This window comes from Callorhinus ursinus, unplaced genomic scaffold (genome assembly GCF_003265705.2).
Source record: "Callorhinus ursinus isolate GAN/ISIS: 27379988/994484 unplaced genomic scaffold, GSC_fseal_2.0 scaffold13, whole genome shotgun sequence".
Classification (NCBI taxonomy): Eukaryota; Metazoa; Chordata; class Mammalia; order Carnivora; family Otariidae; genus Callorhinus; species Callorhinus ursinus.
Genome location: NW_027397075.1, coordinates 19,104,876 through 19,119,540, shown reverse-complemented (window position 1 = coordinate 19,119,540; position 14,665 = coordinate 19,104,876). Strand labels below are relative to the sequence as shown.

The window sequence follows — 14,665 nt, the reverse complement described above, 5'->3', positions numbered from 1 at the left end:
TTCCATGGTTCTCACCAATACTTTTTCATTGTTAGTCTAGTGAGTGTGTAATAGTACCTCATGGTATTAAATTGCATTGTTATTTGGATATGTGTTTTATATCAACATAATAATGTGTTTTTGTGGCTTATTCACCATTCTTATATCTTCTTTGTGAAGTACGTGTTCAGATATTTTGCTCATTTTAAAAAATTGAGGTATTTGTATTTTCATTATTGAGTTGTAGGAATTCATTATATTTTATAAAAGTCCTTTGTCAGATACATGTTTTGTCAGTTTTTTCTCACAGGCTGTGTGGCTTGCCTATTAATTTTCAAAAAGAAATGTTGCCTTACGAAGTTTAAGAAAAAAAATTTTTTTAAAGATTTTATTTATTTATTTGACAGAGAGAGACACAGCAAGAGCAGGAACACAAGCAGGGGGAGTGGGAGAGGGAGAAGCAGGCTTCCCGCTGAGTAGGGAGCCCGATGCGGGCGGAGCTCGATCCCAGGACCCTGCGATCATGACCTGAGCCAAAGGCAGACGCTTAATGACTGAGCCACCCAGGCGCGCCTGAAGTTTTAAATTTTGATGATATAATTGAAAATTTTTTCTCTTATGGTTGTTATTTTCTATGTTCTTTCTAAGAAATTCTTGTTCATATTCAGGTCACAAAGGTATTTATGTTTTTCCCATAAAAGCTTGATAGTTTTACCTTTTTTGTTTAGATTGGTGATCCATTTCAAATTAATTCATGTATAAAGTGAGCTAGGGATTGAGGTTCATTTATTTCCCAATGGATTTCCAGTTGTTTTAACACCATTTGTTGAAAAGGCTGTTTCCCATCTGTTGAATGACTTCAGCAGCTTTGTCAAAAAAATCAGTTGACCATGTAATCTTGATCTTTTTCTGCTCTTTCTATTCTATTTCATTGGTCTCTTTGTCTGTCTCTGTGCCATTCTCACACTATCTTGATTTTGATTCCTGTAGCTTTATACTATAAAGCTGAGAGCATGTAGTGAAGTCCTTCTACTGGGTTCTTCTATTACTAGTTTGCTGAGAATTTAAAAAATTTCACTAATGGGTGCTGAATTTTGTCATATGCTTTTGGGCATTTACTGAAATAATCATATAGATTTGCCCTTTTATTCTGGTAATAAGGTGAGTCATTTTGATTGAGTTTTTAAGAATAGATTTGATTTTTTAGAGCATTTTTTGTTCATAGCAAAATTGAGTGGAAAGTACAGGGAGTTCCTATATACCCCCGCCCCGACTTGTGCTCAGCCTCTTCCACTGTTGACATCCTGCACTCTAGTGGTATGTTTGCTATAGTTGGTGAATCTGCGCGGACACAACGTTATCAGCTGCAGTCTGTAGTTTACCTTAGGGGTTGCTCTTGGTGGTGCACATTGTATCGGTTTCAACCAATGTATAATGATACATATCTACCCTTATAATATCACACAGAATTGTTTCACTGCCTTAAAAGTCCTCCTTACTCTGTTTATCATCCCACCTTTCCTTTGTCCTCTGGCAGTCACTTGTCTTTTTACTGTCCCCACAGTTTTGCCTTTTCCAGAATGTTGTATAGTTGGAATCATACAGGATGTAGCCTTTTCAGATTGCCTTCTTCCATGTGGTAATGTTCACTTGTTTCTCTTATGTCCTTTCATGGCTTTTGAAAGCTCGTTTCTTTTTAGCATTGAGTAATACACCATTGTCCGAACATGCCACTGGTTTTATTTATCCATTTACCTACTGATAGACATCTTGGTTGCTTCCAACTTTTGGCAATTATGAATTAAGCGGCCATAAGTACCCATGTGCAGGTTGTTGTGTGGACATAAATTTTCACTTCTTTTGGGCAAATACCAAGGAGCTCATGCTGGATGGAATGATAAGAGTATTGTTAAAGTTTTGTAAGAAATTGCTAAAATGTCTTACAACATGGCTGGTACCATTTTGCATTTTACCAGCAATGAATGAGAGTTCCTGTCACTCCACATCCTTATCAGCGTTTGGAGTTTTCAGTGTTTTAAATTTTGGCTGTTCTAATAGGCGTGTAGTTGTATCTCATGGTTGTTTTAACTTGCAGTTCCCTAGGTGATGTTGAGCATCTTTTCATATGCTTTTTTGCCATCTGTGTATCTTCTTGGGTGAGATGTCGGTTAGGATCTTTGGCCCAGTTTTTTAATGGGGTGGTTTGTTTTCTTAATGTTGATTTTTAAGAGTTCTTTGTTTTGGATAACAGTCCGTTATCAGATGGGTCTTTTGCAAATATTTTCTCCCAGGTTTGTTTTCTCATTCTCTTGACAGTCTGTCATAGAGCAGAAGTTTTTAATTTTGGTGAAGTCTAGCTTATCAATTATTTCTTTCATGGATTATGCCTTTGGTAAATGACTGATTTTCAAATGTTACACTAATCTCTGGGATAAATTCCAATTGGTCATGACTTACTATCCTTTTGAGATATTGCTCTATTCAGTAGTTCCTTAGTATTTTCTTAGCTATTTTCATATCTATAATTAATGGAGAATGTTGACCTATGATTTCTTTTTTACAATGTTTATGTCAATTTTTTACTTTAGTGTTATGCTGGACTTACGAAATGAACTGGTGGAGGGTTTGCCTTTTTTTTTTTTTTAATATTTTGTGTATTTTTTTTTTCCCCTTAAGTGTTGGATAGAATTTATCAGTAAAACCATCTGGACTTGGGGTTTTTTTGTGGAGCATATAATCCTACTAATTTAGTTTCTTGATGGTTACAGAACTATTCAGATTTTTGATTTTCTATTGTGTCAGTTTCAGTAAATTTTATTTTTCATGGAATTTGTTTATTTCATTTAAGTTTTCAAATGTAAGTTGCTCATAATACGCCTTTATTATTTTTTTTTGATGTTTGTGGAATATGAGGTAATACTGCATCTTTCATTGCTGATATTTATGTTTTATTCCTCTCATTCTTTGTTAGTCAATGTTAGAGGTTGTTCAGTGTTATTAATTTTGAACAAAGCTACTTTAGGTCTGTGGATTGTCTGTATTTTTGTCACTTTTTTAAAATAAGATTTATTTATTTGAGAGTGCACACAAGCAGGGAGGGGGCAGAGGAGGAGGGAGAGGGAGAAGGAAAGGGAGAGAATCTCAAGCAGACTCTGTGCTGAGTGTGGACCCCAACGTGGGGCTCGATCTTACAACCCTGAGATCATGACCTGAGCCAAAAACCAAGAGTCCGATGCTTAACTGACTGAGCCCCACCGAGGTGCTCCTATTTTTGTCACTTTTTAACATAAAAATTTTTTTGTTATTTCTTTTCTAATACTTTCTTTGGATTTGATTTTCTCATCTTCTTTCTAGCTTCTCAGGGTAGAAACTTAAACTTAGATCTTTGATTTTTTTCCATTCCAATTTAAGCATTAAAACTATAAATTTCCTTCTGAGCAGGATTAGGTGTATCCCACACATTTTGATGTTATATTTTCACTATCATTCATATCAAAATACTATCTTTCTCTTTGATATCTTTGATTGATGAGTTATTAAGTATAGCATTTACTTTTAATAATTTTGGGACTGGATGAGTTATCTTGTTGTTATTGATGTCCAAATTATGTTTGTTATGGTCAGACATCATACTCTGAGGTTTCAGTACTTTTGAGGTTTATTAAAATCTATTTTATGGTCAAAATATGACTTATTGTTATGAACACTCCATGTGTACTTGAAAATAATTTTTATTCTATGTTTGTTGCTTGTATTCTTTTATAAATGTCAGATCAAGATGGTTGATGCTGTCAATAAAATCTTCCATACTTTGGTGAGTTTTGTTTAGTTCATTTGAGAAAGGAGTATTATAGAATCTTCAAATATAATTGTCGGTATGTCTGTTCCTCCTCTTCATGCATTTTGAAACTTATAAAAGGGGCATACGATTTCTCAATTTTTATGTATTTCTGATACATCAACTTTTTTATCATTATGGAATGTTTCCTTTTTTGTAAGGTAATACGTCTGTTTGGTAGTCTAGTTTGTCTCATATTAATATGGTCAGCTTTCTTAAGGGTTGAACTTTTTCTTTTTGCATTTGTGTGTAAAGTGAATCTCCTGGGGCACCTGGGTGGTTCAGTCGGTTGAGCGTCTGACTCTTGATTTCAGCTCAGGTCATGATCCTCAGGGTCTTGGGATCGAGCCCTGCACTGGGCTCCCCGCTCAGCGGGGAGTTTGCTTGTCTCCCTCTCCTTATCCCCCTGCTCTCTCTCTCTCTCTAAATAAATAAATCTTTAAAAAAAATAAAGTGAATCTCTTGTGGATGGCATGTAGTTAGGTTTTGCATTTTTTATACATTCTGGTAATCTATGCATTTTAATCGGGCTATTTAGACCATGGGTCAACAGATTTTTTTCTGTGAACTGTCAGACAGTAAATATTTTAGATTTCACAGTCCATATGGTTTGTGTGGCAAATACTCTACTCTGTCATTGTAGTGTGAACATAGCCGTAGACAATCTGTAAATGAATGGATTTGGCTGTATTCAAATAAAACTTTATTTATAAAACAGGTGTTGGGCTATATTTGACTTGTAGGCCATGGTTTGCTGAAGCCCAGTTTAGGCCATTTTAGTGAAAATTTATAAATATAATTATATATAGGTATGTCATTTTTTTGTTTTGTTTTCTGTTTGCCTCATTCTTGTTCTTCTCTTGCTCTCTTCCTGCCTTTTTGGGGGGATATTTGAATATTTTTTAATGTTCTCTTTTGATTTCTGTATTGACTTCTTTGCCAGATATCTTTGCATTATTTTCATAATAGTTGTTCTTGAATATGGATCCTTTTTTTCCCCACTCCAAGAATTTAGCATTTTTTAAGTGTCACAACATTCTTAATTCATTACAGAAACATCAGTATCAGTCCATTTTCTTCTTGTTGATAATTTTGCTCTTTCTTCTACCTTTCTGCTACTGCGTAAATTAGAGGGTGGAATCACATAAATTGCCCAGAATTAGGGTCAAACAAAAATGAACTGGAATGACACCCCCCCACACACACATAATTTTTGCCAAAAAGCCTGTATCAATTGGGTATAAGGATTAAAAAGGAAGGAGTTAGAACCTCAGTTTGCGAATATATTATTATATATCTAAAAATATATCTAAAAATCCCAAGATAATGCTAAAAGCTACTATAAATTAAATAATTCCATAGTAACTATACATATACACAAGTCATGAACTTTTATATGTATAAACAATGTCAGTTGGAAGATAATGGAAGAGAAAAACACATTTGTAATTGCCACATCATTGAAGTGTTAATTATTTCTAAATTAATAGATTAAATAATTCCAATACATATGGTAATTACTAGGTTGATTTTTAAGTTTATACAGGAAAATAATTAAGAATCAACAGAAAAACAGTCGAAAAATGGCACAGTGACAGACCTACTGTATATTAAAACATATTATAAAGCCTTAAGAAATACACATGAATAAGAAGTCCAGAAATGGGCTTACATACACATAGTAATTTAATGTCTGCTAAAGGCAGCATCTCCAATTAGTGCAAAAGAGACGTTTTAATACATGATCTTGAGACAATAGGATAGTGAGTTGGAAGGATCCGTTTGTGGATCCAATTAAAATTCAATTATATATCACAACAAACTACAAATGGATCAGCTGTTCAAGTGTAAAAAATAAGACAAATACAACACAAGTGTCCAAAACATGTTGAACAAACTATGGTATAGCCACACAGTGGAACACCATACAGGTGCAATGAAGAAGGAGTTCACTGGACCTCTGTGGAGAGATCGCCAGGATATATTGTAAAGTGAATAAATTAGGCTGCAGGATAGTGTGTGTGTGTGTGTGTGTGTGTGTGTGTGTGTGTGTGTGGTATGCTGTTTTTTGTTAAGAGGTAGAAATTGTACGATTCATACTTGTATTTGCATAAAGTAACATTTTACAGGAACAAGGAGGATGGGGCACAGGTAGATGCTCACAGGAGTGGGAGTGACCCTTCTAAGTAGAAACATTTTTGTTTTGATTTTTCAAGCATTCGCTATTTATTGAATAATTCTTTTTGAACTTATTCTCTATTTTAAAAAATCACTAGAAATTCTTCCAGGTTGAGATGAATTAATCTACAAGTTCTTTGAGTAACTTAAGGAAGAAAGAAGTACTTCTAAATGTAAACTTATCCCCAGATAGAAAAAGAGGTACCATTGCCCAGCCCATTTGATGAGGCTAGAATAACCTTGTTTTCTAAAACCTGACTGTGTTGAGTTGAAGGACGGCACCATAAGAGAGAATGCATGTGATTTGATTTTATTACAAAAGTCAGAATAATGCTTATCTCTGAAGAGAAGGTAGAAGCACGTGGGCAGATTCTGGGTTACTGCGATGTTCTCTTTCTTGATCTCCGTTTTACTTATATGTTCACTTTAAAATTGTGTTTAACTCTACATTTGTTTTGTCTTCTTTCTGTATGTCATAATCACAAATGTTATAAAGTAATTTGTAAAAAGCTGTAATAATCGATCTAACAAATGAGCTTTAAAATATATACAGTAACAACTGATAAAATTTCCATAGGGGAATACAAAAACTCAGAACAGTTTAAAATAGAGCTTTTAACTCTCCCTTCTCAGAAACTGGCAAGTCAAGCAGATAAAAAAAAATCAAGACTTAGAAATTTTTATTTTTTGAAGGTGGAACTTTTAATGGCATATCTATTCCGTTCTGTGTTAAAACGATTGGTAGAGTAAAGCAGTGATTTTAAAAAATGGTAACAACTGGTTTCTCCCAAACTAGTTTCACGAAGGGATTAGAGGCAGTCAAATTGGTATCTAGTAGGGAACCACTTACTTTTGTTTAAGCTATTCTGTTGGGATTTATGTTCTGCAACTAGCACAGCAGTTCTAGCCAGCGTTGGAATAGATCATTCACATGATCAGGCTCACTGCAAATAAAACTTCTGTTTAAAAAAAAGTCATGCCACAGAGAAGATCGGAGAGGGTGTGCCACAGTGGAAGGTTCGACAGATTAAGGGACCCCTGGACAAAGTGGCTTTCTTCATTTAAAGTGCTGTCTATCATCTCTTATTCCAAATCTAGAAAATAACTACTGGGTAAGAGGTACTGAATGTATGTAGGAATTTAAATCATTGTTAGGAATTTAATTTTCCATCCCTTTGGAAAACCTGAAGTCCGAGCCTTCTGGTTCTCACTTGGTTTTGCTCAGTGGAGATGTTCCAGTTGGTGGGGGGGGGAGAGTTTGGAGGTTGGTTGGAGCGCAGGCACTAGTCTACACGAAAGTCCTTATAAATTGAAAGGGCTCACCGTCCAGTCAGCAGTAAGGATCAGTCCACCGAAGAGGCCGCATGTAGCCAGGGTTGGGAGTTTTCCTGTGTAAGAGAGCTCTGTTTAATCCAGAAAAGATCACCTTAAATAGTATATACAGGGTTTGGCCTGGTCTCGTCTTTTGGGCCCCACAGCACACTGGCCATGATCCGAGCTCTTCAGTCTTATCTAAACTCAAAAGAATAAAAGGAGTTCCCACCACAGTCCTCACCTTAATCCAACCAGCCTTATAAAAAAACAAAAACAACAAAAACCAGGCTGCAGTAGGCCACATTTTTGTGGTGCTGATCAGTACCTGAGATTCTAACCCACAATCTCTGATTCCACAGTGGCCTTTCCTCAGAGAATTTGAAGAAGCAGTTGTCACCCCAGTCCGTTTTCTAGGAGTGACAGCCAGCCAGTGGGGGATAGCATTCTCCATGATTCAGTCCAGGAGGCCGGCGGTATGGCCTCGCTTTATTTTGTAGCTGACATGTTGAACTTCAGGACCACGGGAGTCTGCAGACACAGGGAAGGCTCCCTCTGCTGGGCCCTGTGTGTAAGCACCAGCTGCGAGTGTTGTGCTGGAAGGGACGCTGGAAACTAGTGGTAGCTCCTTACATCCAGGCTTACAGGCCTTGGCTGCACTTGAGAGTGTCTTTCCACCTCCCATCGCCTGGTGGCTGAGAGCCATTGAACTAGTGCTCACATAGGGTGATAGAGGAGGGTCCGCAGCCTACATGGGAATCATAATGAGGCCATCCGAGACCAGGCCTTGATTGGTCCAGAAATTCCAGGCTCCAGAGGGAAGACCCCCATACAGTCATCCCCACTACCCAACAGAGGAGCAGTTTTCAAGCGGGCCCCGAACTCCCCACTGGCATCCGCATGGGTGTGAATGCAGAGCTTGTCAGAAATGGTTTTCATGGCCCGAACAACCAGGGAGAAACACAGGAATTTTGTTGATGATGTCTTTTGAATGTTTAGACGGTTTGGCCACTGTCTCTGGATATCAAAGTTTTTTAGGCAGACTTATTTTCTTAGCAAACTGTACTCTATGAGGCAGCTTTGGTCTATCCAGGAAAGGCTCAAACAGTCCGTTTTGTTGATGTCCTCATTATGGAGGCTGAACAGTTCATCTGCGGGGGTGCAAAATGGGGTCTGCTTTAGTAAGCAGCACCACCAGGCATAAAAGGATGGCTAGGGCCCACCACACTTTGGGATCTGGATCCTGGATTTACTGAAACTGTGGAGACCTTGAGCTTACAGTTGCCATGTCCAGTCGTAGTACCTGCTTCCTATAAACCCAGTCCACCACTGTTGCCACTGGGATAAGATGTAAAATATTTTAATGACATGGTTATCATGAACCTAATAGATATGAATTCTATATTCAGTAGAGAATACACATTCTTTTCTAGCACATACAGATCATTCTTAAAATTTACCTTGTTCTTTGGGCGCCTGGGTGGCTCAGTCAGTTAAGCGTCTGCTTTCCGCTCGGGTCATGATCCCAGGGTCCTGGGATCTAGCCCTGTGTCAGGCTTCCTGCTCAGCGGAGAGCCTGCTTCTCCCTCTCTTCCACTTGTGTTCTCTTTCTCTCAAATAAATAAATAAAATCTTTAAAAAAAATTTACCTTGTTCTAGTCCAGAAGGTGTGCCTCAGTAACTTCTAAAAATTATTATTATTATGCAGACCATTATCTCTGACCTTAATGAAATACAATCAGAAATTGGGGTGCCTGGGTGGCTCAGTGGGTTAAGCATCTGACTCTTGGTTTCAGCTCAGGTTATGCTCTCATATTCAGGAGATCAAGCTTGTGTTAGGCTCCAGGCTCAGCGGGGAGTCTGCTTGAGATTCTCTCTCCCTCTTTTCCTTCCCCTGCTTGCTCGCTCCCTCTCTTTCAAATAGATAAATAAAACCTTTTTTAAGAAAGGAATTAATATCAGTCACCTAAAAATGACCTGTATGTTTATACATTTAAAAGTATAGATCATAAGGGAAATTATAAAATAATTAGATAGGAATGAAAATGCTGCACTTCAGAATTTGTTAGATATACTTAGAGACTTATAGCTTATAATTAATTTAGCAGGAAACAAACTTTGGTAAGTGCTGTGGGCTGAATTGTGGCTCTTTCCCCAAGCCCTCAAAAACATTCGTATGTTGAAGTTGTAACCTCTAGTACCTCAGAATATGACCCTATTTGGAAATAGAGTTTTTGTTTGTTTGTTTTTTTTTTTAGAGTTGACATTTTTATTTTTATTTTTAAAGATTTTTTATTTATTTATTTGACAGAGAGAGATTGCGAGAGAGGGAACACAAGCAGGGGGAGTGGGAGAGGGAGAAGCAGGCTTCCCGCTGAGCAGGGAGCCTGATGTGGGACTCGCTCCCAGGACCCTGGGATCATGACCTGAGCCGAAGGCAGACGCTTAACGACTGAGCCACCCAGGCGCCCCGGAAATAGGGTTTTTGTAGAGGTAACAAAGTTAAAATGAGGTCATTGGTGTGGGCCCTACTGTATTATCATGGGTATCCTTATAAGAAGGGGAAATTTGGACACAGAGAAGATGATTTGAAGACACAGGGAGAAGATGAGCATGTTAAGCCAAGGAAAGAGGCCTGGAATAGATCCTTCCTTCATGACACTCCGAAGTAACCAACCCTGTCACCTTAATCTTGGACTTCTAAGTCTCCAGAACTGTAAGAGAAAATATAATTCTGTTGGTTAAGCTCCCTGATCTATGATACCTTGTTATGGCGCCCTAGCAAACTAATACAGTAATTAATGACCCAAATTTTAATTCGGGAAGTTGGAAAAAGAACCACAAAGTAAACAAGAAGGAGAGAACTAATAAAAGTAAGGTTGGAAATTTGTTAAATAGTATTATCAAAACCAAAATGGGTTCTTTAAAAAAATTAATATATTTAAAAATTGTTGGGTCATGGCTCATGATTATTTCAATTTCAGAAGAAGCGTTAAATTTAATACATATTTATTATAAAAACTCTAAAAATAAGAAAGGGAATGTCTTTAATTTGATGAGAGATACGGGCCAAAACCTAAAACAAACTTTTAATGGAAAAACTTCAGATGCATGTCATTTAAGATCAGGAACAAGACAAACATGGTTAACACTGTTAGAGCATTTCATGTTACTGGAGTTCCTGGCCAGTATGTTAAGAAAATAAATAGAAATGAGTTAATAGGATTGGAAGGGAAGAGAGAAATCTGATCACCTACATATTAAAATCTACAGAGGCAATAGATAAAATTAGATGTATTAATAAGATAATTTAGTATTTCTCAAATAAAAGATCATTTTACAAAAATCAGAATTCCTCTAGACACAAAATAATCAGCTAGAAGAGATGATGGTATAAGATACCATTTGCAATAATAAAAATAACCAAGTAGCTAGATTTAACCTGACAAATAATGGCCAAGATTTACATGGAGGAAAATTTAAAACTGTTAGAGTATATGATAAAAAGACCTGAAAAACAGATACACCATAATCAAACATGGTATAATGTATTTGTAAATATGTCAGTTCTCTCTAGATTAATCTATAAATTCTATGAAATGCCAATTAAGATCCTATAGAATATTTTGAGAAATTTGACACAGTGAATAATTTGCATGGAACTTCTGATTCTGATTATGACACACTTGTTTATGTCACACCACTTCTTCTGCTGAAAACAACTAGAAAACCTTGATTAAAAAACAAATTTATTTGAAAGTGTAGAGCTATAAAATCAGTAAGGACTCAGCAGCCCTGAATCAGAGAAGTAGGTCTGTTGAGATGTGCATCTCCAGCATTTAGCTCTACCTTTCAAATGGAGGCAGTTGTCTGGGGGCAGAGAAGTTAAAGAAAACTTTCAGAAATCTCACAGGTTGGGGAAAACAAAAATTAGAAAGTAGAGCTCAATAAAGAGGAGAGCTCTGTTAAATATTCTTGGTGTTTAATTGGGGCCCCTGAAGGGTTACACCCCTTAGGTGGGAGGACAAATGGAAATAGGCCAGCCCTCACAGGATGGAAACTCGGTTGTAATCAAATCAATCCCAGATTGTATTAAGGTGATCTGACCCTAGGGTAGAAATAAAACATACAGTGGCTTAAATTAAAACTTGATAGGTTTCATAGCAACCACATAAAACTGAAGAGAGGATTAATGGACTGGAAACTAGGTCAGTAGAAAATATCTAGGCTGAAGTAGGGAGAGAAAAAGTGGATGGAAAATTAAAAAATAATTAGGATTCCTATTAGGCAAAGTGAAAAAAATTAACATGTATATATTTATAGTTCCAGAAAGGAGACAAGAGAGAAAATGGGACAAAAACAGTATCTGAAGAGATGATCTATGAGAGCTTTTCAAAGCTAACTAAGAACAGAAATCCACACATAGATTCAAGAGTTCCTATGACTCCATGACAGGATAAATGCACCAAGGCACATAATACGTCCAGGCATATGGTAGTTAAACTTCTGAAAACCAAAGATAGAAGGTTTTAATAACAGCTAGAGGAAAAAGGGACATGTAACTTCCAAAAAGCAATGAGAAGACAATTCACTTGACAAGGGAAATGATGGAAATTAAAGATAATGGAAAATGTTAAAACTGCTCAAAGAAGCAAACATGTTAACCTATGATTCTATACCCAGCAAAAATATTTGTTTTTAAATGAAAGCAAAACTATAAAGTATTGTTGAGAGCAATTAAAGAAGACAGAGACATTCTGTATTCACAGGTTGGAAGACTCCGTACTGTTAAGATGGCAGTTCTCCCCAAATTAATGCAATCTCTTTCGAAACCCAAGCTACCTTGACAGGCTGATTTTAAAACTTACGTAGAAATTCACGGGACCCAGAATTACTGATTTGGAAAAGGGACAAAATGGGAGAATTCACATTTCTTGATTTTAGAACTTAATACAAAAAGTACTGGTAATCAAGGCTGTGTGGTCCTGGCTTAAGGATCACATATAGATTAATGGGATACAATTCAAAGCCCAGAAATAAACCCATATGTCTATGGTCTGTTGAGTTTTTTTTTTTTTTAAGATTTTATTTATTTGAGAGCGTGAGAATGAGCGGGGTGAGGGGGCAGAGGCAGAAGGACAAGCAGACTCCCTGCTGAGAGAGGAGCCCAATATGGGGCTCCATCCTAGGACCTTGAGATCGTGACCTGAGCCAAAGTCAGTTGCCCAACCAACCGAGCCACCTAGATGCCCTGACTTTTTTTTTTTAACTTTTATTTATTAAGTAATCTCTACCCCCAACGTGGGGTTCAAACTCACGACCCCAAGATAGTGAGTCGCATGTTCCACCAACTGAGCCAGGCAGGCACCCCTGGTCAGTTGATTTTTGACAAGGGTGCCAAGAATATTCAAGGGGACAAAAAAAAATAATCTTTTCAGCAAATGGTACAGGAGCAACTGGATATCCACATGCAGAAGAATGAAGTTGGACCCCACCTTACACCATATATAAAAGTAATTCAAAATAGAGAATAGAACTAAAGAGCTAAGAGCTAAGACTTAGCTAAGAGCTAAAACTGTGGAACTCTTAGAGGAAGCATAGGTATAAGTTTTTGTGACCTTGGTTGGGCAATGGTTTCTTAAGTATACACCAAAACCACAGGTGCCAAAGAAAAAAATCAATAGATTTCATCAAAATTTAAAAGTTTTGTGCTTCTAAACACTATTGGGAAAGTGAAAACACAGTCCATAGAATGGGAGCAAGTATTTTCAAATTATATATCTGAAAACAGTCTAGTTTCCAAGAAACTATAAAGAACATTTACAACTCAGCAGTAAAAATGCAAATAACCTAACTAAACATTGACTAATGATTTTGATAGATGTATTTCCAGTGAGATATATGAATGACCAATAAGCACATGAAAAGATGCCCGACATCAGTCATTTGGGAAACATAAGTCAAAACCACAAGATACCACTTATCACCCAGCAAGATGGTTGTAATTAAAAAGACAGTAACAAGCATTGGTGAGGATGTGGAAAGACTGGAACTCTTGTACCTTGCTGGCAGGAATGTAAAGTGTACAACTACTTTAGAAAACACCCATTCAATCCAGCAATTCTATTCCTAGATCTATACCCAAGAGAACTGAAAACAAACATACACACAAAACCCTGTATGTCAATGTACATAGGAGCCTTAATCATAATAGCCAAAAAAATGGGAACAATCCACATGTCTCTCAGCTGAGGAGTGTGAACACATGTGGTTTGTCCATCCACTGGGATATTATTCAGCCACAAGGAAGGAGATACTCATATCTGCTACAGTGTGGGTAAACCCTAAAATCATGCTAAGTAAAATTAATCAGATATAAACAGATACTGTCTGGTTCCATTTATATGAAATATCTGGAATAGGCAAATCCATAGAGACTGAAAGTAGATTAGTGGTTTTCAGGGCTGATGGGAGCGGGGTGTGGGGCACGCTTGCTTCTGGCTATGGGGTGTTTTGGGGAGAGTGATGAAAATATTCTGGCATTAGATAGTGATGATTGTACAACTTTGTGAATATACTAAAAACCAATGAATTGTACACTTTGAAAGGGTGAATTTTATGGTATATGATTTATATCTTAATTTTTTTTCAAATGAAGACAAAGACCTTTTTAGGCAAAGAGAAAACTGAAGAGAATCTGTCCTCATAGACTTAAACTAAGGGAAATACTAAAGGGAATCTTCTGGTGGAAGGAAAGCGATCCTAAATAAAGCATGGAGATGTAGGAAGGGATGGAGAGCTTCAGAAAGGGTAAATGTGGCTTTTGATGATGGGATAAAACAGTTACTGTAATGCTCATCTGTACATTTAGGTTACATGACCACAATGGCACAGTGGATAGGAGGTGGGGAAATGGATTTAATGTGTTTGAAGATCTAATCATTGTCTAGGAGGTGGTAAGAATACTAATTTGATACTGTAAATGGTAATCTTTAGGACAGCCAATGAAAGGAAAATATTAGCATGTATAATGAGTTATAGAGGTGGAAAATAAATGATGGGAAATACAACGGAATAGTGAGCAGATAGGTTAAATCAAAATTTTAATATGCCCAAAAGTTTAAGCAGTTATATAAGATATAAACAGCTTAAATAATCCAAGTAAAAGGTTGTTCACTTAGATAAAGAAACAAAAGTCAGGAATATCTGATTAGAAGGGATATGTCTTCAATATAAGAATATAAAAAAGTTACAAATTAAATGTAGAAAATGAATTTACTGTGCAAACAGTGAATTGAAGTAACATGGCTTTTCTAAAATCAGGCAAAGTAGACTTTAAGTCCAGAAATATTTCTCCAT

At 36.8% G+C, this 14,665-nt stretch overlaps 1 protein-coding gene across 12 annotated transcripts in view; it reads left to right on the top strand.

Moving 5' to 3' along the window:
* The window catches only part of CDC42BPA (CDC42 binding protein kinase alpha), a 351,347-nt gene that overhangs the window by 80,233 nt on the left and 256,449 nt on the right, over window positions 1-14,665 (top strand). The window lies entirely within an intron of this gene.